Raw genomic sequence first — 27,188 nt, forward strand, 5'->3', positions numbered from 1 at the left:
TTAAACCCCAGGGTGAAATACCGTACCCCCACCAGTGGTGGGATGGCCCGTGGTCCACTGGGGTGTGGGGTCCTGGACAAACAGGGTGCTGAGGTGGCCACCAGCACCCCCAAAATGTCTAGGGGAGCCAGGGGGGTGGGGAAAATGATTGCTGCTCTTTGAGGGACACCAAAGTCTTGGGGTTTGAGGGACATCAAGGTCTTGGTGTTGGGGGTGGTCATTGATGGTCCTTGATGAACACCAAAGTCTAGGGGTCTAGGGCTGGTCATCAATGGTCCTTGAGGGACACCAAGGTCTTGTGGCTTGGGGACAATCATCTCCAGTCCTTGAGCAATGTCTAGGTCTTGGACTTTGGGGACAATCATGTCCAGTCCTTGAGGAACACTAAGGTTTTGGAGTTGTGGATGGTTGTCTCTGGTCTTTGATGTGTCTTACGTCATGTCTGAGTAGCTCATAGGCCTGGAGTAGGCCCATGGCATGTGTAGGTGCTTCTTCTAATGCCACAGCTGCCTGAGGAGCTGGTAGGGCAGGAGCAGGCCCATAGTTTCTGTAGGTGGTTTTGAGGTCATTGGTGCCTGAATGGCCGATAGGCCAGGAGCAGGCCAATATCAGAGGTAGATGCTATGACATCCTCTGTGGCTGAGTAGCAGATAGGCCAGGGGCTGTGCATGAGCTTGTGATGTCACTGCTGCCTGAGTAGCTGGTAGGCCAGGAGCTGGCACATAGCTTCTGTAGGTGCTCCTGATGTCACCAAAATAATATTTTGACCATGCCCAAATACGGCTTTTTGGAAGAAACATCAGGAGCAGAAGTCCATACACCGCACACACACGTGTGACACTGTAACTCATGCACACACAGTGCCAGCAGTAGGAGGGTGTGAGGTCACCATCAGGATAACCCATGAGCACACAGCAGTGGCCGTGGTCACGTCACCAATGGCACCCCATGGCTGTGGGGCTCGGTGCAGAGCGTCCGTGTGCTGTCACAAGGGCTTCACGGAGGACGGGAGCTGCCCGGCCCAGTGCCTGCGATGCCGAAGGAGCAGCCCCTGCAGCCCTGGCTGGAGCAGTCGGGGTGGGGGTGGCTCGGGGACCCCGCAGGGATGTGCCTGGGCACGGCGCCAGGAGGAAACCACAGACTTCCTGCCTGGGCGCTGCGGGGGGAGCGTGGGGAGTGCTGCGAGGCCACGTGGGCTGTGGTTTGTGCACCTGCAGGCTGGAGCTCCCGATGCGCCCGCGGGGAATAACGGCCCCTTGGTGACACGCTGACAGTCAGGGATCTGTCTGAGCCTCTGGGCTGCACGTCTGCTGCCAGGGCAGGGACACGTCCCAGCTCCGGCTCCTCCGAGGGACCCTCCATGGGGCTCTCCAGGGAAGGAAGGGTGAGGCAGCACTCCTGGGACGGGGCTCTGGCCTGGGCTAAGGCCCTTTCCCAGCTGCTGCTCCCAGCACAGCGGGGTCTGTAGCAGGGACAGGGGCTGTTTCCTTCCCTTCCTGACACAGCCTCCGGCGCAGCCCCAGCCCTGTGCTTCCCACGGCACGAGGGTGGCTGGACACTCTCACCTTGGGCTCTTGGCTGTGCCTGGCATAGGAGATGCTCAGTGCTCCTGGTTGAGAAAGCAGGGTTGAGGGGGTGAAAAATCCATTTACCCCCACACAAGCAGCCCTGTCCTGTGACGGCCCCCCACCACGGTGACGTGACACCTGTAGCAGAGCCGTCTCTCATATATGGTCATGAATGGCGCTGGAGAAGTTCATTGGAGGGCCGGGCTGTGTCGGAGGGGAGATAGCTCCCGATAATGTCGAAAAAGGCCCTGCTGCTTTGATTGGCTCATCCTGTAGCTGGGCTGGCATCTGCAGAGATATATTGCCCTCCTGTCGTCATTGTCCCCAGGAGTCCCCAGGAGCCGTGGCAGGGAGTGTGGCAGAGCAGGGATGTGCTGGCAGGGCAGGAGGCTCAGGATGGGCACAGAGGGAGTCCTGTCCCCTCGGATGCTGGGGCTGCTCCTCTGGGTACAGCTGTGCAGCGGTAAGTGCCAGTTCCATTGTCCCCCAGCCCAGGCCCAGCGGGTAGCAGCATGGCCATCGGGATGTGTCCGGGAATGGGGTTTCTTTGCAGGTGCTACTGAGGTGAGGGCCAGAAGGTGCTCAAGTCCATGGAGCCTGTGCCTGCCTGTCTGGGTTGGGGAGAGCATGTCCTTTTCCAGGGCTCCGGTGTTTGGGGCAGCCTGTGCCTGGCTGGACGCAGAGACACCCTGTCCTGGGGTAGCCTTTGGGGACCCCCTGTTCCCCAGCACTGTGCCTCTGGAGCCGGTGGTGGCCTAGCTGGGGATGGCAGCAGGCAGAGATCCCCAGGGCACTGCCAACCTCTGGGGTACCCCAGAGGCTTTGTGTGCTGCTCACTGCCCCCTTGTTCCAGGGGACCCTGAGCCCATGAGGGCAGTTTGTGCCCCGCAGAGAGAAGGGGACGGGGGCATCTGCGTCGAGAGACATCCTTCCTGGGGGGCCTGTCCCAGTGCAGGGCTGGGCTGACACCAGGGGCGAGGAGGGGATGTGGGTGTGGGGATCACTGGAATGGTCTTGGTGGGAACAGGGAAAGCCCTGGGGGTGGGGGTGGGTTTGGATGGTGGCAGGGCAGGTGGTTTGCATGGGAAGCTGCAGGGCTGTGTACACGGGGCTGTTCAGGGGGTGCTGGGCTGGGGAAGAGCGGGTGCCCTGTGCAGGGCTGGGCACAGTGTGCAGGTGTGCGTGGGCAGGGGGCAGGTGGCCGTTGGGGTGGGAGAAGGTGCCTTGTGCGGTGGGATGGCGAATGACCCAGCAGGGCCAGACCTGCACACCCCCAGCCTTGCACAGCCCGTGGGGATAGAAGGGATCCCCGCACCACACAGGGGACAGCCTGGAGGGGAGAGGGCTCCCAGCCTGGCACCTCTGACATGGCCTGAGCAGGGGGTTCCCCCAGACCTGCAGTGCTGTGGCTTGGAGCTCTCCTGACCGGTGCCATGTTGGTGTTTGAAGGGGCTGCAGAGGTGAGGCTGGTGAATGGCGACAACGACTGTGCTGGGAGAGTGGAGGTGAAACATGAGGGCCAGTGGGGGACCGTGTGTGGTGGCTACTGGAGCATGAACGACGCGGCAGTGGTTTGTAAGCAGCTGGACTGTGGGTCTGCTGTTGGAGCTCCTCAGTATGGACACTTTGGGCCAGGATCTGGCCCCATTTGGCTGGATGATGTTGGCTGTAATGGAACCGAGTCTGCCCTGTCTGACTGCCCACACAGAGCATGGGGTGAACATGACTGTGATCACAGATTCGACGCTGGAGTGAGGTGTTCAGGTAAGGCGACAGCCTGTTCTCCATCTTTAGGGTGGGTCAGGGGAAGGGACCTGGCTGTGCCCTCAGGGAGCAACAGGCCAGGACCTGACGCCATTCAGCTGGATGATGTTGGCTGTAATGGCACTGTATCTACCCTGTCTGACTGCCCACACAGAGGATGGGGTGAACATAACTGCATTCATGCTGCTGATGCTGGGGTGATGTGTTCAGGTAAGGGGACAGCCTGTTCCCCACCTCTGGGGATGTGACAGGGGAAGAGACCTTGCATGTGTCCTCAGGGAGCAACAAGTGGGCACTGGAGCACTGCCCAATGTGGTCGGTCACACTGCTGAGCTGGGACTGACATTGCTGGTGTTCCCAGTGCCTGTGAAAAGCCCAGAGGGAGCCTAGCCCAGGCTGAACTAACCCTGCCACAGTGTCTCAGCCTCTTTTCAGTCAGTGTATTGGGCTGCAGATGAATCCTCCATCCCTGCCCTGGGGTGTCCACTGATCCCCACTGGTCTCCACCCATTCTGCCAGCTCCCAGACAACAGTGCTGAGGGTCCCTGTGCTGGAGAAACCAGGGGGACTTGCTTGGCACTGCACACCTTGGAGGAAGGGCATGAGATGGCTGGTCCCCTGGGTCATTCCCCTTCACAGGCATGAGTACCTCAACTGAATCAAAAGGGCTTTTCAGAGAGCATGAGTGCTTGGCCCTGGGCTCGGCTGTGTGGTCCAGCCAGCTCCTGCAAGGCTTGGGAGCTTGGCGTCTGCCTGACTCTGGCTGCTCCCTTCTGCATCACTGCATGCACAGGCTGGTACTGGAACGTCCCTGGAGCTGTGACAGCCCCACAGAGACATAGCCCCATGCAGGCAGTGCTGACCTGCTGCCCAGCCTCTCCTGCCTGCCCATGGTTCCCCACACTGCCCCATGAAACAGAGGCTTTGGCAGCATTTTCTGACTCTCGTCTGTGCCTGCTGTTAACCTTTGAGCCAGCATGAGCCCAGGGGGACATGCAGGTCTCCTGTCCCTCTGCCTGGACGTTGGCTTGGGACCTGTGCACCTGTGGACAGAGCCCTGTGTGCCTGGCTGAGGACACCCCCTCCGAGCAGGCATCGGAGAGGGCTGGACAGGCACCAGCCATGGTAACTGCTGCACCCTTTCTGTGCTCTGTGACATCTCCCCCTAACAGCAACCTCCCAACAGCCCAGAACAGCCCTGGGAGCAGGGTGCATTTCTGGCTGCGTCAAGGAGATGGTCCTGCCTGGTCGCAAGCTCTGCAGGAGCTGAGCAGGCTGCAGCAGTCATTATCATCTGGGCCAGTTCTCCCGGGCCAGAACTGCGCACACCACACTGCAGTGCTGGTGGGACCATGCCGGGCAGCACAGGGCACGTTGTGCAGCAGCAGATTGTGCGAGCAGTGCCTGGTGCTGCAACAGACACATACCCTTCGGTGCTGTGATGGTGTAGAGAAGGTGTGCAGGGGGTCGGGTGTGTTTGTGTTACCAAGAGTCCTTCAAGAGCTTCCTCTGGGATGTTCAATGGGTGGTTTGGTCATGGCTTGCTTGGAGGTGATGCAGGATGTGGTCATGTATCTGTCAGAGGACTCTGGGAACTCCAGTTACTTTGTTTGTTCCAGGCTTTGTCCGGCTGGTAGAAGGGAAGAGCCGCTGCTCAGGACGTGTGGAGATCCATGATGGGGACCAGTGGAAAACTGTCTGTGACTCCCACTTTGGTCCCAAAGCTGCTGCCGTGGTCTGCAGGGAGCTGCAGTGTGGTGTGGCCCTGCCTGTCGCTGGGGCAGCTCAGTTTGGAGAAGGGGTGGGTCCCATGTGGGATGGAGAGCTGCAGTGTGTGGGGAATGAATCCCTCCTCATCTCCTGCCCCAGGGGGTCCCGCAGGGACCAGCCCTGCACCCACATGAGCAGCGCTGCTGTCACCTGCACACGTAAGGACTCAGGGTGGGGTGTTGAACACTGGGTGAGCTCCAGCCTGAGGGGGGGCAGGTTGTGCCTGTGGAGACAAGGGAACTGGGGTAACTGTTCCCACAGGCTGGCAGAGAGGTGACCTTCCTGGGGCATCCTAGACAAGGGCAGGGCAGGGCTGATGCCCGAGGACAAGGAGGGGGCATGGGTTGGGAGGGCTCACTGGCATCATCCTGTTGCACCACAGGGGACACAGAAAGGCGTGAGGGTGGAGGATGAGCTGGGAGATGCCCAGGGCAGGCTGTGGTCCAGGGGAGCTCAGGACCCGGGCAGAAGCAGCAGTGTGTGCTTGGGGGAGCCGTGGTGGGGGCAGGTCTCTTCTCAGGGTGCTGGCTGGGGAGGAGCGGGTGCCCTGGGTGGGTATGAGCCGGGGGTCAGTTTGCAGGGGGCCATTGGTGTGGGAGGAAGTGCCAAAGTCTGTCGGCGCATAATGACCCATCAGGGTTGGAGGTGGGCATCCCCAGCCTTGCACAGCCCATGGGGATAGAAGGGAACCCTGCACTGCCCTGGGGACAGCCTGGAGGGCAGTGGGCTCCCACCCTGGCACCTCTGGCTCCACCTGAGCAGGGGTTCCCCCAAACGCACAGTGCTGGGTCTCAGCACTGTCCTGACTGGTCCTGTGTCAGTGTTTGAAGGGGCTGTGAACGTGAGGCTGGTGGACGGCGACAACCACTGTGCTGGGAGAGTGGAGGTGAAACAACAAGGCCAGTGGGGGACTGTGTGTGGTAACTACTGGGACATGCAGGATGCTGCAGTGGTTTGTAAGCAGCTGGACTGTGGGTCTGCTGTTGGAGCTCCTCAGTACGGAGGCTTTGGGCCAGGATCTGGCCCCATTTGGCTGGATGATGTTGGCTGTAATGGCACCGAGTCTGCCCTGTCTAACTGCCCACATGCAGGATGGGGTGAACATGACTGTGTTCATGCTTTTGACGCCGGAGTGATATGTTCAGGTAAGGGGACAGCCTGTTCTCCACGTTTGGGTCTGGGATAGGGGACAAGGTATCTGGCTGTGCCTTCAGGTTGCAACAGCCTAATGCCAGAGCAGGGCCCGGTGTGGCTGGTCGAACTGCCGATCTGGGACTGTCATTGCTGATGTCCTCGGTCCCTGGGGAAAGCCCAGTGGGAACCTGCCCCAGGGTGCCCCTACCCTGCCTGGCCCCTGAGGTGGCTCAGATGAATCCCTCTGCCCTGCCCTGATGTGTCTGTTGGTTCCCAACTTTCTCCTCCCTTTCACCCAGGACCCATCTGGCAGCAGTGAGGTCCAGGTCCCCCCATGCCAGAGGCACCAAGAGTGACTCATGCAGCCACCCACAGCCTTGGGGAAGGGCATGAGATGGATGAGGAATTTTGGGTTGTGCCCCTGGCAGACAAGGGTCCCTTGGCCCAAGCAAAGGTATTGCTTGGAGAGGAGGAGTGCTGGGCTTGGGCAGAGGAACAGGGTGGCACGTGGCACCTCATTCCTCCCCCAGGGTCACCCCACAAGAGCGTGTCCAGGGGGACAAAAGCCCGTCCAGGAGTGCTGCCTCGCTGTCCAGCCTCTCGTGTCTGTCCCAGCCTCTGGCTGCCTTGCGCTTTTGGGTTTGCCAGCACTTTACTGGCTCTCCTCTGTACCTGCCCTTGCACTGGGAGCTCGTGTAAGCCCAGGGTTGCTCTTCTGTCCACTCTCCTGCCCTCTGCCCAGCTGTTGGCCATGGACATGTGTGCCCAGCAGTGCACTCTGGTCATGCCTGAAGACCTCTTTCCCCGCAGGCGCCGGAGCGGGAGGCTGGCACAGACACTGACCACAGGTACAGCCTGACTGTACCTTTGCCCTGTGACATGTCTCATCTACCAGCAGCACCCCAACGGCCCAAGACCCCCCTGGAACAGGGTGCATTTCGGGTGGCACCAAGGAGTTCCTCACGCTGGGCCCTGAGCTTGGTGGGGCAGAGCAGGCTGCAGCAGCCAACAGTGCCTGGGACCATTTCCCCAGACTCCAAGTGCTCTGGGTGCTGCAGTGGCCAGGGACCAGCGCTGGGTAGCCCAAGGTCTCTGGGGCAGCAGCAGTTTGTCTGAGAGATTCCTGTGGCTGTGAGTTTGGAAGAGAAGCAAGCCCACAAGTGCTGTGCTGATTTCTAAGGAGCAGCAGGGGGGGAACGATGTTTTTGTGCCATCAGCACCCCCTGAGAGCAGCTGGCGTGGTCATGGGGCTTTTTGCCTTTGACCACCTTGGAGATCATATGGGACATGATCAGGGGACTGCCAGAGGGTTGTGGGAACACTCAGGGGTCCTTGTGTGCTCCAGGATCTGTCTGGCTGGTCAGACGGAATAGCCCCTACTAAGGATGTACAGTGATACATGATGAGGACGCTGGGAAAACTGTTTGCATCTCACACTTTGATCCCAAAGTTGCCAACATGGTCTGCAGGCTCTTCAGCGAGTCTGCAATAGACACATCCCCTTGAGTGCTGTGATGGTGTAGAGAAGGGGTGCAGGGGGGCCTGGATGTCTTTGTGTCACCAACACTCCCCCAACAGCTTCCTCTGGGACGTGCAAGGGGCCATTTGGTCATGGCTTGCTTGGAGGTGATGTGGGAACGTGGGCATTTAACTGCCAGAGAGCACTCAGAGGTTTTTTTTTTCCCAGGCTTTGTCCGGCTGGTAGAAGGGAAGAGCCACTGCTCAGGACGTGTGGAGATCCATGATGGGGACCAGTGGAAAACTGTCTGTGACTCCCACTTTGGTCCCAAAGCCGCTGACGTGGTCTGCAGGGAGCTGCAGTGTGGTGTGGCCCTGCCTGTTGCTGGGGCAGCTCACTTTGGAGAAGGGGTGGGTCCCATGTGGGATGGAGAGCTGCAGTGTGTGGGGAATGAATCCCTCCTCATCTCCTGCCCCAGGGGGTCCCGCAAGGACCAGCCCTGCACCCACATGAGCAGCGCAGTTGTCACCTGCACACGTAAGGACTCAGGGTGGGGTGTTGAACACCGGGGATGTGGTGGGGGTCGGGGAAGAGAGCAAGGACTGTGCTGGGCTGGGCGTGAGGACAGGAGGGCTGATGGGTTGTCTGCAGCATGAAAATAGTGCAGAGGGAGAAGAAAGGCATGCTGTGCCTCTGGCCTCTACGCCAGCTTCTGAGGGTACAAGAGCACCAATCCACCCTCAGCCCTCCTCCTCTCTCCCCAGAGTACACAGGCTTCAGGCTGGTGAACGGCAGCACGGCGTGTGCGGGGAGGGTGGAGGTCCAGGTGCTGGGGACCTGGGGGACCCTCTGTGCCTCCCGCTGGGATCTCTCGGATGCCCACGTTCTCTGTCGTCAACTCAACTGCGGGTTTGCCGAGTCCCTTCCTGGAGGAGGGCATTTTGGGAGAGGACTCGGACCAGTCTGGAGAGACTCATTCCACTGTGACGGGACTGAAGTCCACCTGGGACAGTGCCCAGTGATCACCCTGGGGGCCTCACCGTGCTCCCATGGGAACAACGCCGCTGTCATTTGCTCAGGTGAGTGCTGGGAAAATGCAGCATTGAATCCCTTTGCCCCTTGTGTGTGACATGGCCACCCAAAGCAGGGGTCCCATGGCAGTACCAGGCTGAATTTCTCCCTGGAGAAAGCACTGTGTCCCCAGGAGCCTTCTGGAGGGCTTTGCCTGGTCAGGCTGACCGCTGTGCTGTGGGAGAGCTGAGGACTGAATGGAGGCAGGCACCTGCCCTCAGGGTGGCGGCTTAGGCCCCTGTGCCACTGCAAGGCCTGGGCTCCTGTATTTCTCTCCTGTGGGACGAGCCCAGGACAGGGCTGCGGGGCTCTGCTCCATCCCTCTGGCTACAGACAACCGCATGCCATCCCCACAGAGAGCCCTGCAGAGCCTCATCCCACCGCCCAGGCAGGAGCAGGAGCTGCCTGGGTGCCCCCAGCAGCAGCAGAGCTGGGTGTGAGCTGCAGAGCAGGCACGGGCTTTGCCCTCTCCTCTTGTCAGCACAAGGCTCAGACTTGTCCTGTTTGGTTGGAAAAGTCCCCCTTGCCCTCCTCCCTGAAGGGTGCCATGCTCCCCAGTGCTGCCGATGGCAGTGGCATCTCTGCTCTCCCCAGGCTCAGCCGGCTTTGCATCCCTGCGGCTGGTGGGTGGAGGGAGCCGGTGCGACGGGCGAGTGGAGATCTTGCAGCACGGGACGTGGGGCAGAGTCCTGGATGACCAGTGGGACGTGCAGGAGGCCAACATGGTGTGCCGGCAGCTGCAGTGCGGACAGGCAGAGGCAGCCTACAACCCCCCAAAGGCTGAGCGAGGGACGGGCCCCGTAGGGCTGCGAGGGGTCCGGTGCACAGGCAATGAGACCAAGCTGACCCTCTGCAACACCTCCCTGCCCGAGAGTGCACTGGCGGAAGGGGTTGCAGAGGACGTGGGAGTCATTTGCTGGGGTGAGCAGTGCTTCATGGGCCCCCCAGATGATGGGGTGTGTGGGTAGCCAGGCCCTGACAGCCACTGGGGTTTCTCCCCACTGCAGGGAGCCGGCGGGTCCGTCTGGTGAATGGGTCTGGGCGCTGCGCCGGGAGAGTGGAGATCTACTACCAGGGCAGCTGGGGGACCATCTGCGATGACGACTGGGACCTGGCTGATGCTGCTGTCGTTTGCCACCAGCTGGGCTGTGGAGGGGCGGTGGAGGTGGCGAGCTCTGCTCGGTCTGGGGAAGGCTCTGGGCAGATCTGGCTGGATGGCGTGACCTGCTCTGGGGACGAAGCTGCTCTCTGGGACTGCCCTGCCAGGCCCTGGGGGCAGCACGACTGCGGGCACAAAGAGGATGCGGGAGTCATCTGCTCAGGTCTGTGCTGGCAGCTGTGGTGGGAGACTGCTGCCGGGGATGCCAGGACGTGGGGAGGGCCAGGCATGGACAAGGCTGTCCCTGGCTGCCACTGAGCCCCAGCATGATCCTGTGGACACCCATGCATGGGCACCCTCAGTCCCTCTGGGGCTCCCTGGGGAGCTCAGCCGTCCCCGAGTGTTAGCAGGAAGGGCAGGGGTGTCTGTGCATCAGGGACTTCTCTCTGCCCCCGGGTGCAAGGGGCACGTGCTGGCCCTGCCCCTGCCTGGCTGAGGGCCTGGGGAGTGCAGAGGTGTCCTGGCTCCCACAGCCCCACACCAGCCTCTTCCCCCTTCCTGCCTTTCCTCCCAGAGTTCCTGGCCCTCAGGCTGCAGAACAGCGACGGCTGCTCCTGGCGCCTGCAGGTTTTCTACAACGGGACGTGGGGGAGCATTTGCTCCAACTCGATGACTCTCAGCACGGTGTCGCTGGCATGCAAGGAGCTGGGCTGCGGGGACGGAGGATCCCTGGAAAGACGCCTGCCCTATGGCAAGGTGTCTGGCCCTGCGTGGCTGGATAATGTGCAGTGTGGGGAGAAAACCAGCTCCTTCTGGCAGTGTCCCTCCACTGCCTGGGACCCGCAGTCATGTGAAGACCTGCGAGACGAGATCCACATCACCTGCGATGGTAACTCTGAGCCACTTGGGCACAGTGTCACCCCAGCTCCTGCTTTCCTCTATGCACAGCCAAATGCAGAGGGGCTATTCCTTTCCATGTCAGACCCTTCTGCTGCCGGTGGCACAAACATGACCAAAGCCACAAAAGTGCAGCAGCAGTTGTAACCCAGGTTGCCAGCAGCACCTGGGGCAGGCAGAGATATCTCCAGGGGAGGTCTCAGAAGAGATCACACAGGCTTCAGAAGAGCCTCCCCTCCATAGACACACTACTGCTGCTCTGTGAACCAGGGACCTTTAGGGGCTGAGCAATCAGGGTCCCCCCAGTCCTGCGCGTGTCCCCTGAATGACCGGGCTTCAGTTGCTGCCATGACCAAGATGGTACAGGGAGGCACAAGCAGAGCTCAGCCTCGCTCTCTTCTGCACCATCCCACACAGCAGCCCCTTCACTTCAGTGTTTCTTTCTTCAGGGGCACGCCCAGAAATGTCCCCGGAGCCATTGGCCCCATGCCCCAACTCCACGAGCTGCACAGGTATTGAGCTGCTCCTCTGTGTCCCCTTCTTGTGTGGTAGGGCTCTGCCTGCTGTCTCAGTGCCATGGGAGGTCTTTGCCTTCTGCAGACAGGGAGAAGATTCGTGCCGTGGGAGGCGAGGACGGGTGCTCGGGCAGAGTGGAGGTGTGGCACCGTGGCTCCTGGGGGACGGTGTGCGACGACTCCTGGGACATGCGGGATGCCGAGGTGGCGTGCAGGCAGCTGGGCTGTGGTCCTGCGGTGTCTGCCCTGAATGAGGCTGCATTTGGGATGGGGCAAGGCCCCATCTGGCTGGAGCAGGCGGAGTGCCGGGGGACAGAGCCATCCCTGCAGGACTGCTGGGCCCGGCCCGGGGATGGCGGTGCTTGCCGGCATAAAGAAGACGCTGCCGTGCGCTGCTCAGGTGAGCGGCAGGGCTGGGACCCCTTGCTGGAGTATTGGCAGGGAGATGGGGAAGGTGTTTTGTCAATTGGTCCTGGCATGGCCCCTGACCTCCAAAGAGCAAGAGCGTTCCTGCAGAGTGCAGGAGCCTGGTGCCAGGCAGGGAGCAGCCTGGGTGGAACTGGGTGTCCTCTGGGCACTGCCCGTGAGCCCCTAAAGCCCCAAAGCTAACTCCGCGGCTGCCTGTGCCATCCTCCCTGCTGCCCAGAGCAGAGACCCTGGCCCCTGTCCTGGCCTACTTTTCTGGCGCTACTGGAGCGGCAATTTGTGTGGGATGTGTGAGGGACATGTACAGACACACACTTGGTGTGTTGGGGAGGAGGGTCCCCAATACCTGCACACCCACCCTCTCAGCCCAGCTCTCCTTTTCCTCCTCTGCAGCTACACCCAGGACAGCAGCATCCCCAACCTGAGCAGGTAATTGGTCCTCTTGCCTGAGGCTGGGTATCTCTGGGGCCAGGCTGTGACCCACAGCTGGATGGAAGGGGCTCCTTGCTAGGCCGGGAAACTCCCAGGAGGAGGCACTGGGGTGGTGGTGGTGGAGTTGGGGAGGGTTGGAATGTACTCAGCAGGGTGGAAGCTTGCCCATCAGTCCACCCTGGGACCCTCCACCCCCTCCTGCCTTGTGTGATGGGTGTCAGGGCTGGTGCTGCCCCCTCCTCTCCCACACCTGGTGCTGCCCCTTCCATGTTCTTACCCATACAGGTCCCACTCGGGGCCGTTTCCCCAGCAGCGGGAGAGTCTCTGTGCCCGTCATCATCTGCATCATCCTGGGGGCCCTCCTCTGCCTGCTCCTGGCCCTCCTGGCTGGGCAAGTGCTAAGGGCCAGGGCAGGACGCAGAGGTGGGTCCTTCCACAGCAGTCCCAGGGGGAGATGCCTCCTGCAAGGGCTGTGGGGTGTCAGTGAGGGGCACAGGCAGAGCTGGAGGGGATGAGACTGTGTGCTGCCACCTGTCCCATGCACCGCCCCATTGACTGCCTGGCCATGGGGCATCAGCATTAAGGTTTAGAGAGAGCCCAGAGGCATGGGGGGCTAGCACTGGGGCAAGGAGAGAAATGGCAGACTGGGGACGGCCAAGGCTGGCAGTGCTCTGGGTAGTGCTGGAAGGGGCTCTCGGGCAACAGAGATGACAGGAGGTGTGTGGGGCAGTAGGGTCCATGTCTGAGGTGTCAGATCCTCAGCCTGTCCCTCTGCCGAGCCCTGCCCCCACCATGGCAGGGCAGGGGCCCTGCTGTAGACCCATGGGGCGGATAGGGAGCAGCTCCAGGTGGAGAGGAAACATGGGAGCTGCTCCAGGGTCAGACAAGGGGTGCATGTCCCAGGGGCCAGAGGGGCATGAGAGCTGTCTCTGAAAGGATGATGCGAGGGTGATGCTGCCCCAGATGATCTCCACAGCAACGTTGCCCTCACTGGGGGTGCTGCAGCCGTGCCTGGACAGTGCAGTGGGTCTGTGCTGTCAGACCAGTCCTGGGCTGGCCCAAGCAACAGGTCCGGGGGAGCACAGTGGGATCCATCACCCCTCTGCCTCTCCCTGTGCCAGCCCTGCCTCTGTCCCCAGGCTCCAGGAGAGCTCAGGAGCTCTTTCCCGAGGCCGTGTACGAGGAGATCGGTTACAGCCCAGTGTGGGAGAAGCAGACGAGGTTTGGTCGCTCAGGTGGGTGTGGGTCCTCCCTGGAGGCACATCTGCAGGACCCTTTCCCCTGTCCCCAACCCAGAGATGATCCCCTGAAGCCCCCCACACTGTGGTCCCTGTAGCACTGGGGCCATGTTGTCTGTGGGGGAGTTTCCAGGGTGTGGGTCCAGGAGAGGAGCTTTCTCCCCACTGTCTTTGCCCGTCCCAGCTGCACAGCCCCTCTCTTCCTGCCCCTGCACCCCATGTGACACCTGAGGAGTGAGGGAAGGGGCTGTCCTAGGGCAGCTCTGGGAGCACCTTGGAGACACTTTTTGTCCTGGGGGAGCCGTTTAAATTCCCCGCCCTCCTCCTCATGCAGTCCCAGCTCTGTGGGTCCCCCTTCCCCAGCAGCGCTGACCATGAGACAGGTCAGTGGGGCTCGCTCCATACCACCTGCTGTGCATCTCTCCAGGCTCCTATGCAGAGGAGTCCCTGACCCAACTGCAGCCCTACCCTGGGGACACCAAGGAGGAGGATGGTCTGAAATCAGCACCGGGTAATGGAGACAGGAAGGTGTTGGTCTCCCTGTAGACATGTGATGGACAGAGGTGTCATTGAGTGTCACCATGAGAGATGGGGAGGACATGGGGGTCTCCTGTGGTGCTGCCAATACCAGTGTCTCAACCCTGTGTTTCCATGTGCATCGTCCTATCCTCTGCTCTGCAGGACATATCTTCTCACTGTCAGCAGCTTCTCTCTCCTTTCAGATGTTCTTGTTGTGCCTGGAGGCAACCCAGCAGATGGCTATGATGATGCCAAGGAGGTTCCTGACTTTGGGGAGGGTGCTGCTCCTGAGCAGGGAGCTTGGGAAATGCCCAGGGTGCCAGAGGAGGGAGCAGGCTCCAGGGATGCACTCGGAGGTGAGAGGGAAAGATAGCGCTGCTGGTTCCTGGGGTGCCATCCCTGGTGCCACCCCTGTCGCTATGGTCATGACACCCAAACCTCCTGGGGATGGGGAACCTGCCGCGGGAGCTTTCCTTGGAGGGACTGTGGGTGGGAGAAGGAGCCGAATGTGGTGAGGAGCAGGGAGGAAGGTGATGTACAGACCCCATGGGCCAACTGCACTGTCCTGCCTTGCTGCTTGCAGGGGGCAGCCTGCGCTCCTGGAGAAGTGCTGGGGTCCCTGGAGCTGCAGGAGACACCTCGTCCCTGTGCCTGGGGAGCATGGGCTATGATGATGCTGAAGAGGTGTCTGTGGCACATCCCCATGAGGACACAAAGGCTGTGACACCGCAGCTTGGTGCACAACAGTCCCTGAGCCCCAGGCCAGGAGAGCACATCCCTGCTGTGCAGCTGGGTGCAGCCAGGAGGGAGGAGAGCTCTGTGCAGCTGGGAGAGCTGTGAGCACCAGGGAAACATCTCCCTTTACCACGCGCAGCAGAAACCACCTGCAGTTTCCTCTATTTTTATTCCCGCTTTTACACTGTGCGTCCATATTGGTTCTTATTAAAAGTCTCTGAAGGCTTTGACCCAGAGCTGGGGCTTGCCTGCCCAGATGTTGGGTCACCTCCCTGAGGCTGATAAGGGGGAGCAGAGAACGATGACACAGTGGTAGGCAAGGGGCACATCTCAGGGACAGTAGGCTCGGGGTCAGGCTGTGGGGCTGCAAGAGCCCATGGTCCCTGGGGAATAATCCTGCTGACAGAGACATTTCCATGCTGCTGGCCATGGGCAGTTTCTAGTCAAAATGGCTCTCTGGTATATCCAGTGGTACACCCCAGCGGCAACATCCATTTCCTCACCCTCGGGTTTCCAGCTGCTCTTTGTCCCAGGCCCTGCCTGGGCCACGCTGGTCCCCCAGTGCAGAGGCCATGCCAGAGCTGCTATGTCAGGGTAAGCCCTGGGCTGTGGCCCCACAGAAGTGAGCCCTAAGGTGGCCGAGTCCCCTGAACACCCCAGCCATCCCCAGGGTGGATCATGACCCACGGATTACCTCCCACAATGGTGAGGATGCAGCCTTGCTCCCCACTGCCCCAGCACAGGGTGCAGAGCCACTTTCTGGGACACACGGGCTGAGATTCCCTCTCCTCATGCTCTGCCAGGAGCCCAGTCTCCATGGGCTGTTCCATGGGCTCCAGCCCGCACCTGCCTGAGGCTGGGGAGTCAGGGCAAAAGCAGCCCTGGAGATGCTGGGGATTGAACCCAGGACCTCCCACATGCAAAGCAGGCGCTCTGCCACTGAGCTACATCCCCTTGACACCTGCCAGCAGGAGAGACACTCTCCTCCCATGATGTGTCTATGACGAGCACAGTCCTGTTGTCCCCTGCGTGCCCAGGGACCCTCTGCAGAAAACAGCACTTGAACCCTTCTGAGGTGGGCAAGCTGGGACTGCCTCTGTGCTGGGGCCTGATCCTAGCACAGGGCTGCACTGCAGAGTGCTGCCCCTTCAACGCCTCTGCAGGGCAATGGGGCAGAAGGAGGCCCTTGCTGCAGGTGCTGCTCCCACGCTCTGGCCCACTGCGGGATGGGTCGATGGAGAGGAGAAAACCCCTTCCCGTGAGCCTCCTCTGCCACCCAGGGCAACAGCCCTCTGTGCCACATCTGTCCCCAACTCCACAGCAGGAGCAGTGCAACAGGGTGAGGGAAATGCCCTGCCTGGGGTGAGGTGCCCGCAGGCTCCAATGAAATACCAGGGCATGCTGTGGAGGGGACGTGGTGGCAGAAATCTTATATCCCTCCTCCAGGCACCAGGCCTCCCCCTGCAGCCCTCTGTTCCCCAGCATCTCTGGAGGTGACTTGAAGAGCAGGCTTCCATCTCCATGGGGTGGGCATGGGGGTTGGGCTCAGGGACCTTCCCATTCCTTCAGCACTGATGACTGTCCTGGCAGCAAAGCAGTGCCCTGGGACAGCCCTGGCTGGGGTCTCTGTGGCAGGGTGGGTGTGTGTGTTCAGCTGGTAACTCAAAGGCTGATGGTTTGACCACATGCAGGGATGGTGTCCTCATGGTGGCACAGCTTTGACAATTGTGTTGCCCAATGCCATAGAGTTTTCCCTGCTGAGCCCCTGCCTGGCATGGGGGTTTGGGGGAATCAAAAGCAGACCACAGTGCCTGTGAACTTCTGGAGTGGTTGAGTGGAGTTAAGGGGATGGACTGCTCACCTCTTCTGCTTTGCACACATGACCCCAAAACCCATCCTCAGCAATGACTCTCCCGTTCTTGCTCAAGAAACACATAGAAGGACTCTTCTGGAGCAGTGATAATCCTGCAGGCACTACCCCTGCGGCCAAGCGTGTTCAAGCTCGTGCTCAAAGCTGACAAGACAGTAACTGTGCTTGGACAGACAGTCTCTCCCTCTCACCACCTCTCACTTGTGCTCAGTCACAACAAAAGCCAAACTTCTCTGCAGGTGCATCCCTAAGGAGCCAGCTGTGAGGCAGCAGAACTCCACAGGGTTAGAACATGCACGTTGCTGTGCAACTATAGTCCAGTATGTGCCATTCCTTGGCCTGACTGGGGAGAGGCTGAGGCTGGAGACAGAGGGAGATGTGCTGGGTCACAGCTGTCACTGTGTTCCTGGGGGGCGAGCAGGGCTCTGTAGCGGCAAGAGGTTGCAAGAGGGGAGCCCAGCAGCTTGTTGGAGCTCATGAGCAGCTCTTTCTTCCTCTGTGCAGGGACTGATGGCTGTGAGGGGCTGCAGCTGGTCTAGCCAGTGCAGTCTGGTGGGTGAGTCTATTTGGGCACGGCTTTGCCAGCTGTCCTTGACACATCAGAGGTCTCGCTGTGACAGACCTCTGGAGGGAGGGTGCTGCCATTCAGGCCTCAGCTCCAGGGAGTGCCTCTCCCTGGGACTGGGGGGACAGTGGCCTCCCCCATGGGCAGTATGCTCTGGTCTGCAAGCTGAGGTCCAGGTGCAGGATGTGTGTGAGGAGGGGAGCAGTCTGTGCACCATCAAGAATGACAAAGAGGAGAGAGACAAGGTCTTTGCAGAGACCCCACAAAGGAAAGGTGCCAATTGCTGTGGAGCAGGGAAGGAGGGACAGATGGAGAGCACCCCAAAGAAGCACTGAATGGAGAGTCCTGTTGAGGGGAAGGCTGGGGACTTGTGGAGCAAGAGGAAGGCTCCTTCTAACCCGCAGATCTGCAGCTACAGTGCAGGGGCAGTGCTCTGGCAAGAGGCGAAGGAGCAAGGAGGACAGGGTAGGCTGGAAGAAGCAGGCAGGCTCTGCAAAAAACTGAGCGAGGATACCACTGTATCAGCCCAGGGTTGAACCAGGGACGTTTCGATGTTCTGTCTAATGCTCTGCCAGCTGAGCTACTTCAGCCCTGCCCCAGCAGCCCTTGTCCCAATTCCATCCCTGCCAGGCCACAGGCTGACACACATGAGGAGCATTCCTTGGGGAGGGTCCCAGGGAAGAGCCTTTCTCAGCCCGTCCTCTCCCTGCCTCCATGGCCAGGTGGGCTCCAGATTTGGGTGGAGGCCAGCTTACACTGGGCATGCCAAAATGTGTGTGGGACTTCAGTCCAAACGTGACAGTGGCAAAGCAGGTGGGCCTGCCAGGCACGTGTAACTGCAAAGGCTGAGGGTGGAAGAAGTCTGGGGCTGTTGGAAGACCTTATCTCCTTCCCCATGGAAGGCCTCCTCCCCACCCTTTTTTCCCCAGCTCAGCTTCACTCCTTTATTCCCAACTCTTCTACCTCCTCCCCTCTGAGCAGCGCTAGGCCATGGGGAATGGGGTTGTGGTCAGTCCAGAACACTTCCTGCCTGCTGCTCCGTCCTTCTCACACTTTTCCCATGGGGTCCCTCCTACAGGCTACAGTCCTTCAAGATGAACCTGCTCCACTCTGGGCTCTCCACAGGCCACAGTTCTTTCAGGAATTACCCAACTTCTCCAGCATTGCGTCCTCCACGGACTGCAGGGCTTACATTGTCCACCATGGTCTTCTCCATAGGCTGCAGGAAAATACCTGCTGTGCTGTGGTATTCTGCTTGGGCTGCAGGGGAATATCTGCTCTGGTGCCTGGACCACCGAGGGGGTGGTTCTCCTCCTTCTTCACTGACCATAGTGTTGCAGGGCTGTTTCTTACCTGTTTTTTTTCCACTAACTCCTATTCCAGTCTGGCAGTTGTGCCCCTTCTTAAATACATTTTCACACCCGTTCCACCAGCTTTGTTGCTGGGCTCAGTTTTGGCCAGCGGTGGGTCTATTTTGGAGCTGGCTGGACCCAGCCCTGTCTGGCATGGAGGCAGCCCTTGGTCTTCTCTCACAGAGGTCACACATGCAGCCTCCTCGCTACCAAAACCTGGACATGGACACCAATGCACTGTGTAAATCTTTGCCTTGCTAAATGGTGTCCCCTGCTCTTCCCTCATCAAGAAATCCAACCTAGTTGCTGGGGAGGAAGAGAGAGCAAGAGAGAAGGCCTTGATGCTGTGAAAGCACTCCTCCGCAAATAGGTACAACACTGGTGTATTATAACACTGTGGTCACTGTCCTGGTTTTGGCTGGGATAGAGTTAATTTTCTTCTTGTGGGGGTGGTTACAGCAATGGAAGCAGAACAATTGGCAGCGCAGAGGCAAACCCATCTGGGCTGCAGCACTGTGGCAAGATATTGCTGCCCGAGTAGAGAACCTGGTTGTAAAAGTACGTCACGTAGATGCTCACGTACCCAAGAGTCGGGCCACTGAGGAACATCAAAACAACCAGCAGGTGGATCAGGCTGCTAAGATTGAAGTGGCTCAGGAGGATCTGGACTTGCAACATAAGTGTGAATTATTTATAGCTCGATGGGCCCATGACACCTCAGGCCATCAAGGAAGAGATGCAACATATAGATGGGCTCGTGATCGAGGGGTGGACTTAACCATGGACACTATTGCACAGGTTATGCATGAATGTGAAACATGCGCTGCAATTAAACAATCCAAGCGGTTAAAGCCTCTGTGGTATGGAGGGCGATGACTGAAATATAAATATGGGGAGGCCTGGCAGATCGATTCTATCACACTGCCACAAACCCACCAAGGGAAGCGCTATGTGCTTACAATGGTGGAAACAATGACCGGATGCCTGGAAACATATCTTGTGCCCCATGCCACTGCCCGGAACACCATCCTGGGCCTTGAAAAGCAAGTCCTGTGGCGACATGGCACCCCAGAAAGAATTGAGTCAGAAAACGGGACTCATTTTCGAAACAAGCTCATTTACACCTGGGCCAAAGAGCATGGCATTGAGTGGGTATATCACATCCCCTATCATGCACCAGCCTCTGGGAAAATTGAACGATACAATGGACTGTTAAAAACTACACTGAGAGCAATGGGTGGTGGGACGTTCAAACATTGGGATACACATTTAGCAAAGGCCACCTGGTTAGTCAACACTAGAGGATCTGTCAATCGAGCTGGCCCTGCCCAATCAAAACTTTTACGCACTGTAGAAGGGGATAAGTTCCCTGTAGTGCACATAAAAAACATGCTGGGGAAGACAGTCTGGGTTACTCCTGCCTCGGGCAAAGGCAAGCCCATTCGTGGGATTGCTTTTGCTCAAGGACCCGGGTGCACTTGGTGGGTAATGCGAGAGGACGGGGAAGTCCAATGTGTACCTCAAAGGGATTTGATTTTAGGTGAGAATAGCCAATGAACCAAATGGTATAATGTCAATTGTTGTATAATACTATGTGTCATCACTTTTTCAATAAGGATCACCCAGATTAATGAAGAAGGAACTTCAACGAAAGTAAGCAAAGTGCAGTGGTGATGGAACCAGAACTGGCTTCAACATGCAACAATCCAACACCACATACCATCTCTTCTGCCCTGAAGGACTATTATGACGGATGGAGCCCAAAGCCATGGACTAAATGAACTTAATTGTAGTAGAAGGGGTAGAACCCGGGCATGACGTAAATGGTATAGAATAAGGGGTGGATACTGTCCTGGTTTCGGCTGGGATAGAGTTGATTTCCTTCCTAGTGGCTGGTGTAGTGCTGTGTTTTGGGTTTTAGTAATACTGATAACACACCGATGTTTTGGCTGTTGCTAAGCGGTATTTACACTTGTCAAGGACTTTTTTTCCCAGCTCCCCATGCTCTGCCAGGTGCCCAAGAAGCTGGGAGGGGACACAGCCAGGATTGTTGATCCAAACTGACCAAAGGGCTATTCCATACCATATGACGTCATGCTCAGTATATAAAGCTGGGGAAGAAGAAGGAAGGGGGGGACATTGGGAGTGATGGTGTTTGTCTTCCCAAGTAACTGTTAAGCGTGAGGGAGCCCTGCTTTCCTGGAGATGGCTGAACACCTGCCTGCCCATGGCAAGGAGTGAATGAATTCCTTGCTTCGCTTTGCTCGCACGCGCAGCTTTTGCGTTCCCTATTAAACTGTCCTTATCTCAACTCATGAGTGTTCTCACTTTTACTCTTCCGATTCTCTTCCCCATCCCACCACGGGGGGAGTGAGCGAGCGGCTGCGTGGTGCTCTAGTTGCCGTCTGGGGCTAAACCACGACAGAAACTCACCAAGTTTTACAAGGAGAAGTGGCCAGTCCTGCAGCCAAGACAGAATAACCCCATGTATCAGGGTAAGCTTGGAGCTGACCAGCTGAGGAGTGACCCTGAGGAGAAGTCCATAGTCACTTCAAGGGATGCTACAGAGGCCAGTGCAGCATGCTGACCACGAATAAGGCCAGCTGCATGTGGGGCTGAATTAGGAGGAGTGTGGCCACCCAGGCAAGGGGAGTTACCTCCCTCCTTGACTCAGCAGGGGTGTGGCCACATCTGAAATAATCTATGCTGGTGTGGGTCTCCATGTTCTGCAGGGGTGGGGAGAAGCTGGAGAAGGTTCAGAGGACGTCTGCTAAGGCAGAGTTAAGGGGCTGAACACATGACTTGTGTGGAGAGACTGAGGGGCTTGGGATTCTTTTGCCTTGTGACATAGAGGCTCAGGGCAATGCCACAGTAGCCTGCAGCTGCTTGAAGGCTGCTTTCAGAGAGGATGAAGCTTTTCTTTGTAGAGGAAACAGCATGAGAAAGGAAAGAGTTAGAGCCTGAGCTTGGGCATGATCAAAAATGAAATGTCACTTGAAGGGTAGTGCTGTGGTGCAACTGGTCACCGAGGGCACAGCAGTACAGCTTTGTAAGTGCAAGTTTCTTCAGCCTTTCCTTCCCTTCAGTTTTGCAAGAAGAGTCCAACCTCCAGACACCGGCGCTGAGGAAATACCCTTTTATTGCTGTCCTGGTTTCAGCTGAGACAGAGTTAATTTTCTTCGTAGTGGCTGGTATGGGGCTATGTTTTGGATTTGTGCTGAGGACAGTGTTGATAATACAGAGATGTTTTAGTTGCTGCTGTACTAGTCAAGGACTTTTCAGCTTCCCGTGCTCTGCCAGGTGCAGAAGAGGATGGGAGGGGACACAGCCAGGATAGTTGATCCAAACTGACCAAAGGGCTATTCCATATCATATGATGTCATGCTCAGTATATAAACTGGGGGGAGTTGGCCGGGGGGTAGCGATCATTGCTCGGGGACTGGCTGGCTGTCGGTCGACGGGTGGTGAGCGGTTGTAATTTTTTTTTTTTTTTTTTTAATTATATATATATGTAATTTTTTTCCCTCCCTTGGGTTTTGTTCCTCTCTCTCTCTCTCATTGTTTTTTTCCCCCTCGTTATAATTCATTATTAGTATTACTATTATTTTGTTCCAATTATTAAACTGTTATTATCTCAACCCACGAGTTTTCTTACTTTTGCTCTTTCGATTCTCTCCCCCATCCCATCGGGGGGGGGGAGTGAGCGAGCGGCTGCGTGGTGCTTGGCTGCCGGCTGGGGCTAAACCACGACAATTGCAGAGAAGTGACACGGGAGGCCAGCTGTACCGTAGTACCAGACACACGTACAGAGTCCTCTGGGTCAGACCGGCTGGGTTCATGCCCCTGGAGAAGTGCTGTGGAGGCAGACATTCCTGGATAAACTTGGTTATCACAGATAAAATACCCAAAGCACAGGAGGTTCCCGAGGTACATCGGAAATCACTTGTGAAGAGACATGCGTAGCTTATTGCTGCTGACAGAAAAATAATTGAATCAATTTCTTCAGTGCGTCTTTGAGCTCCTTATTCCTCATGCTGTAGATGAGGGGGTTCACTGCTGGAGGTAGCACCGAGTACAGAACTGCCACCAACAGGTCCAGAGCTGATGAAAAGATGGAGGGGGGCTTCAGGTAGGCAAACATGGCAGTGATCAAAAACAGGGAGACCACGGCCATGTGAGGAAGGCACATGGAAAACGCTTTGTGCCATCCATGCTTAAACGGGATCCTTAGCATGGACTTGATGATCTGCACATAAGACAGCACAATGAAAGCAAAACACCCTGAAGCTAAAGAAAAACCAAACAGGAGAAGTCCAGCTTTCCTGAGGTAGGAGTGTGAGCAGGAGATCTTGAGGATCTGGGGGATTTCACAGAAGACCTGTTCCAGGGCTTTGCCCTTGCAGAATGGTATTGAAAATGTATTGGCAGTGTGCAGCAGAGCATAGAGAAACCCACTGCCCCAGGCAGCTGCTGCCATGTGGACACAAGCTCTGCTGCCCAGGAGGGTCCTGTAGTGCAGGGGTTTGCAGATGGCAATGTAGCGGTCATAGGCCATGAGAGTGAGAAGACAATACTCCCCTACCATCAAGAACAGAAAGAAAAAGACCCGTGCAGCACATCCTGTGTAGGAGATGGCCCTGGTGTCCCACAGGGAATTGGCCATGGCTTTGGGGACAGTGGTGGAAATGGAGCCCAGGTCAAGGAGGGAGAGGTTGAGGAGGAAGAAGTACACGGGGGTGTGGAGGTGGTGGTCGCAGGCTACAACGGTGATGATGAGTCCATTGCCCAGGAGGGCAGCCAGGTAGATGCCCAGGAAGAGCCAGAAGTGCAAGAGCTGCAGCTCCCCTGTGTCTGCAAATGCCAGGAGGAGGAACTCTGTGATGGAGCTGGCATTGGACATTAGCTTTCTCTGGGCACGGGGCACTGTCCAAGGAGGGAAAGACAGTGACAAGTTAGAGTAGACTTCTCAGAGCAAAATCACAGCCATTTTTCTTGGACGCCTCCCAGCTACACACCCACCCTTTCCATTTTCTAGGAGACCTTCAGCTCTCTGGCTTGAGCTCTGGTTGGTGCCAGCCGAGTGTGCCGTGGGGAGCAGGGCCTTTGCCCACTGGCTGCCGAGGAGTCAGCCCTGCTCTGCAGCAGTGGGTTCATGGGAACAGCGGGGGCAAGGGGCCAATCCTGGTGTTTGAAATTTTTCAGGTTAAACTACTCCTAACACAGAAGGGCTTGTCGGTATCTGCACTCCCAGTGCTAAGGAATGGGTATGACCAAAGGCAGTTTGAGAAGTTATTTTTAAAGCATTCCTCCATCTCACCTGTGGAATGTTCTTGGAAGTCAGAAACCCTCAGCATTTCTGCCATACTCAGGGAGAACAGAGTGAGCCCAGCGAGGCAAGAGCATTGTCTGTGGCTTAGTGCAGAGTGAGGGGAGTTGGTCTGTCTCTGTGTTTTGTTCTCAGGTTCTCTGTGATTGCACCTTTCTGAGATGGAGGAGGATCACACTCCCCTGTTACCCTGAAAATGATCAGGCACTGCTGAGAGCAGAATGATCCACTGCAGACAACCAAATCTCTTACCCTTTCTCAAGATATCAGCACCCCACTTGAGCCTAGGATACCCCTTCCTGCTCATTTCACCGACCCAACAGCATTTCCTCCATTGTAGAATCTCTGCGCTTCTCCATGAGTCTTTCAATTAACCCAGAGATGCTATGAGAAAGATTTGCATTCTGGAGGGCAGCTCACAGCTTGGAAGGACAGCCCAAGGAGAGAGAGAAATGTCCTAACCATGGCATCTGATTAAGGGAGAGTCAGCTCATTCCCTAGCTCCACTGACTGCATTGCCCACAGCCCCACAGGTTAGAGGAAAGCTGGGACACTTGTTCCCATGGACACACCTGCATGGGAGGACCCACAAGATCAGTGACTCTGCAGCTGAAACTCCCATTTCCAGAGAGCCTGACAGCAGTGCCAAGAGCAGCCAGGAGAGGCAAGGAGACAGACTGGCACTCAGGAAAGATCTTCCCTTTCCGCAACTCTGCACAAAACCTCCCAGATCGTGATAATGCAGGACAGTATCCCTCAGCCCAATTGACGGTCGGTGCGAAATGGGCATGTGGCAGGAGAGATGCCTGTCACCTCTTCTGCTGGTCAAGTGGGCATGGAGGAGACTCCCACCCTCGACCCCACAGCAGTGAGGGCCAAGAGCTGTGCTGGGTGATAGAAGAGAGGTGAGGGGGCTTGCTCAGGGAAGGCGTCTGCGCTGCAGGGGGTGGCCAGGAGGTGCCCATACCTCCCCTGCAACAGGGTTCCCGTTAGCAGTTCCCTCCCTCCCTGCCCATGTCTCTGCTGCCTGGAGCAGTCCCTGCTGGGAGCTCTTTGTCCGCATGTCTCCTCCCTGTCGGTGCTCACAGAACCCACTCCAGCCCCTGTGCGCCCATCTCTTCCCTGCAGCTTCTCCATAAGTGCAAGGACCAAAAAAGCAGGTGAAAAACCCTGATGACACTTGAAAGGTGTCCTGGTTTCGGCTGGGATAGAGTTGATTTCCTTCCTAGTGGCTGGTGTAGTGCTGTGTTTTGGGTTTGAGTATGAGAATAATATTGATAACACCCCCATGTTTTGGCTGTTGCTAAGCTGTATTTACACTGGTCAAGGACTTTTTTTTTTCAGCTCCCCATGCTCTGCCAGGTGCCCAAGAAGCTGGGAGGGGAACACAGCCAGGATTGTTGATCCAAACTGACCAAAGGGCTATTCCATATCACATGACGTCATGCACAGTATATAAAGCTGGGGAAGCAGAAGGAAGAGGGTGACATTCAGAGTGATGGTGTTTGTCTTCCAAAGTAACCGTTACGTGTGAGGGAGCCCTGCTTTCCTGGTGCTGTCTGTAGCCTCCAGAGTTGGAAACTGAAAACACAGATTCAGGAAAGTTCCTTATCTTTACAGTAATGCCTGCTTTTACCTTCCAATTGAGAAATCCCCTGCAAAATGTCCCACTGCCCACTCAGCCAACCAAGAGGAGAAAACTCAAAGAGCAGACACCTCTCTTTTCAGGTAACCCCTGCCTTGATGTCTGTCTTGAAAAGTCCTGAGGGTGATGTGGAGCTGTGAGCAGCCCTGACCCACGCAGCACCGTCTCCACAGCAGAGGCACCGTGCTCTGACGAGGGCCACTCCTTCCACCCACAGCTTCTCCTGCAGCGCTGTGCGGAGCCACCCGGGCAGGCTGAGTGCTGACCCTGGCAGGCGGCAGAGTCCCTGCCCCAGTGCACAGCCCCCAGGGTTGCAGGAACCCTGCTCTGAAAGACAGCCCTGGACACCCTGGGCGGCACACACACACATTCACAGCCCTGCAGCTGTCCCTGGGAGAAGGCAGCTGTGATGCCCTGTCCCTCTGATGGTGCAGCAGGGAAGCCCTGCTCTGCAGCATGTCCTCCTCTACGCTAGAGAAACTGTGGAAGTCCTCCTGACTGTGGGATGTGCCAGCTTTTGGAGATCCTTCCAAAAACTGCAGATACATTGCCTCTCATGCAGGTACTTACCATGTAGAGGGCTGTGAAGATTTCTCCCCCAGCGAGCTCTCAACTTTCCTCACAGCCCAGACTGCCTTTAAGCTCTCTCTGCCCTGCTCCTGTCCCCTCGGAGTCTGCAGGCTGTGCTCTCTGCCCTGCTGTGCTTTGCAGAGCTGCTGCTCCTGGGCAGAGCTGTCTCTCTGCAGCTCTGCCCACTTGCCATGAGCTCCCTCTGTCCCAGGAGCCCGGCCCAGCTCAGCAGCAGAGGACCAGCCCAAGGCAACACTTTCTCTGCCCCCTCTGGGCTCCCTTGATTTGCAGCTGGGGCTCCAGAGGCACCTACTGTGGAACAAGCTGAAGGAATCACTGATGTTCTCATTCCCTCTCCCAGCTGGCAGAGACGCTTCTTTCCAGCAGGGGCATTTCTCCTATCAGGAAAAGAGCTGGGCATGAGACTCACCTTTCCATGTCCCATCATTAGCAGCGTATGCAGACAGTGGCGGAGAGGAATCTCCTTCACCCTGGTGAGGGAAAGGTTTCAGCTCAGTCAGTCGAGGCATCTCATCCTGGACCTGTAGTCCTGGGGCTAGAAAGGGCCTCAGCTCTCTCCCATGCCTGCCACAAACCTTCAGCAGATGGGATTCCTCTTCCTCAGTTCATGTGTGCATTTCTATGATTTTAGAAAATAGGCATCTGCATGAGAGCTACTTGTCTCAGCTCCCATGCAAATCCATGGAGATGGAGGCCAGGAGTGAGCTTCTCAGATGCGTACACCTGGTGACACTGGAAGTGTCAGAGGTGGTCCAAGATAAGTGCAGGTAACAGCAAACTCTAACGGAGCGGTTTAGAGAAGGAACAGCATCTGGGGGCATCACCTTGGAGGCTGGTGGGGGATTCCTTTGGCCAGCACCAGAAGCCCACGTGTAGGAAAACTGAGCTTTTCCCTACTCATGATGGTCAGGACAGCCTATCAAGGTAGTCAGCTGGGCAAATGGACTCATGTGCCATCGGGATATCTCAGTCCTTTTTAAAAATTTTCTCTCTCCATCAGCTGTACATACTAGATTGCCATCAACTGTAATTGCAGTTGTCTCATGGACGTCCCTACAGTGCCTAACTAAATCCAAGGCAGCTACTCAATGGCCAAACACAGGCCTGTAGTGCTACGTAAGATGCCAGGGCTGCACAGCACAACTGCATGTGGCTGGTCAGGACAGCACAGGACCTACAGGAAAGGCATCCCTGTCCAGAGAGGGCGGGTGA

At 57.4% G+C, this 27,188-nt stretch overlaps 1 non-coding gene and 1 pseudogene across 1 annotated transcript; one reads left to right on the top strand and one right to left on the bottom strand.

Annotated features, from left to right (window-relative positions):
- Positions 1 to 769: 769 nt before the first annotated feature.
- Positions 770 to 23,965, top strand: LOC142403616 (scavenger receptor cysteine-rich type 1 protein M130-like; annotated as a pseudogene).
- On the bottom strand, positions 15,510 to 15,581 carry TRNAA-UGC (transfer RNA alanine (anticodon UGC)). Its single transcript has one exon. It is a non-coding gene; the product is annotated as a tRNA-Ala (tRNA).
- Positions 23,966 to 27,188: the final 3,223 nt, after the last annotated feature.

Source organism: Mycteria americana, unplaced genomic scaffold, assembly GCF_035582795.1.
Source record: "Mycteria americana isolate JAX WOST 10 ecotype Jacksonville Zoo and Gardens unplaced genomic scaffold, USCA_MyAme_1.0 Scaffold_39, whole genome shotgun sequence".
Taxonomy (NCBI): domain Eukaryota; kingdom Metazoa; phylum Chordata; class Aves; order Ciconiiformes; family Ciconiidae; genus Mycteria; species Mycteria americana.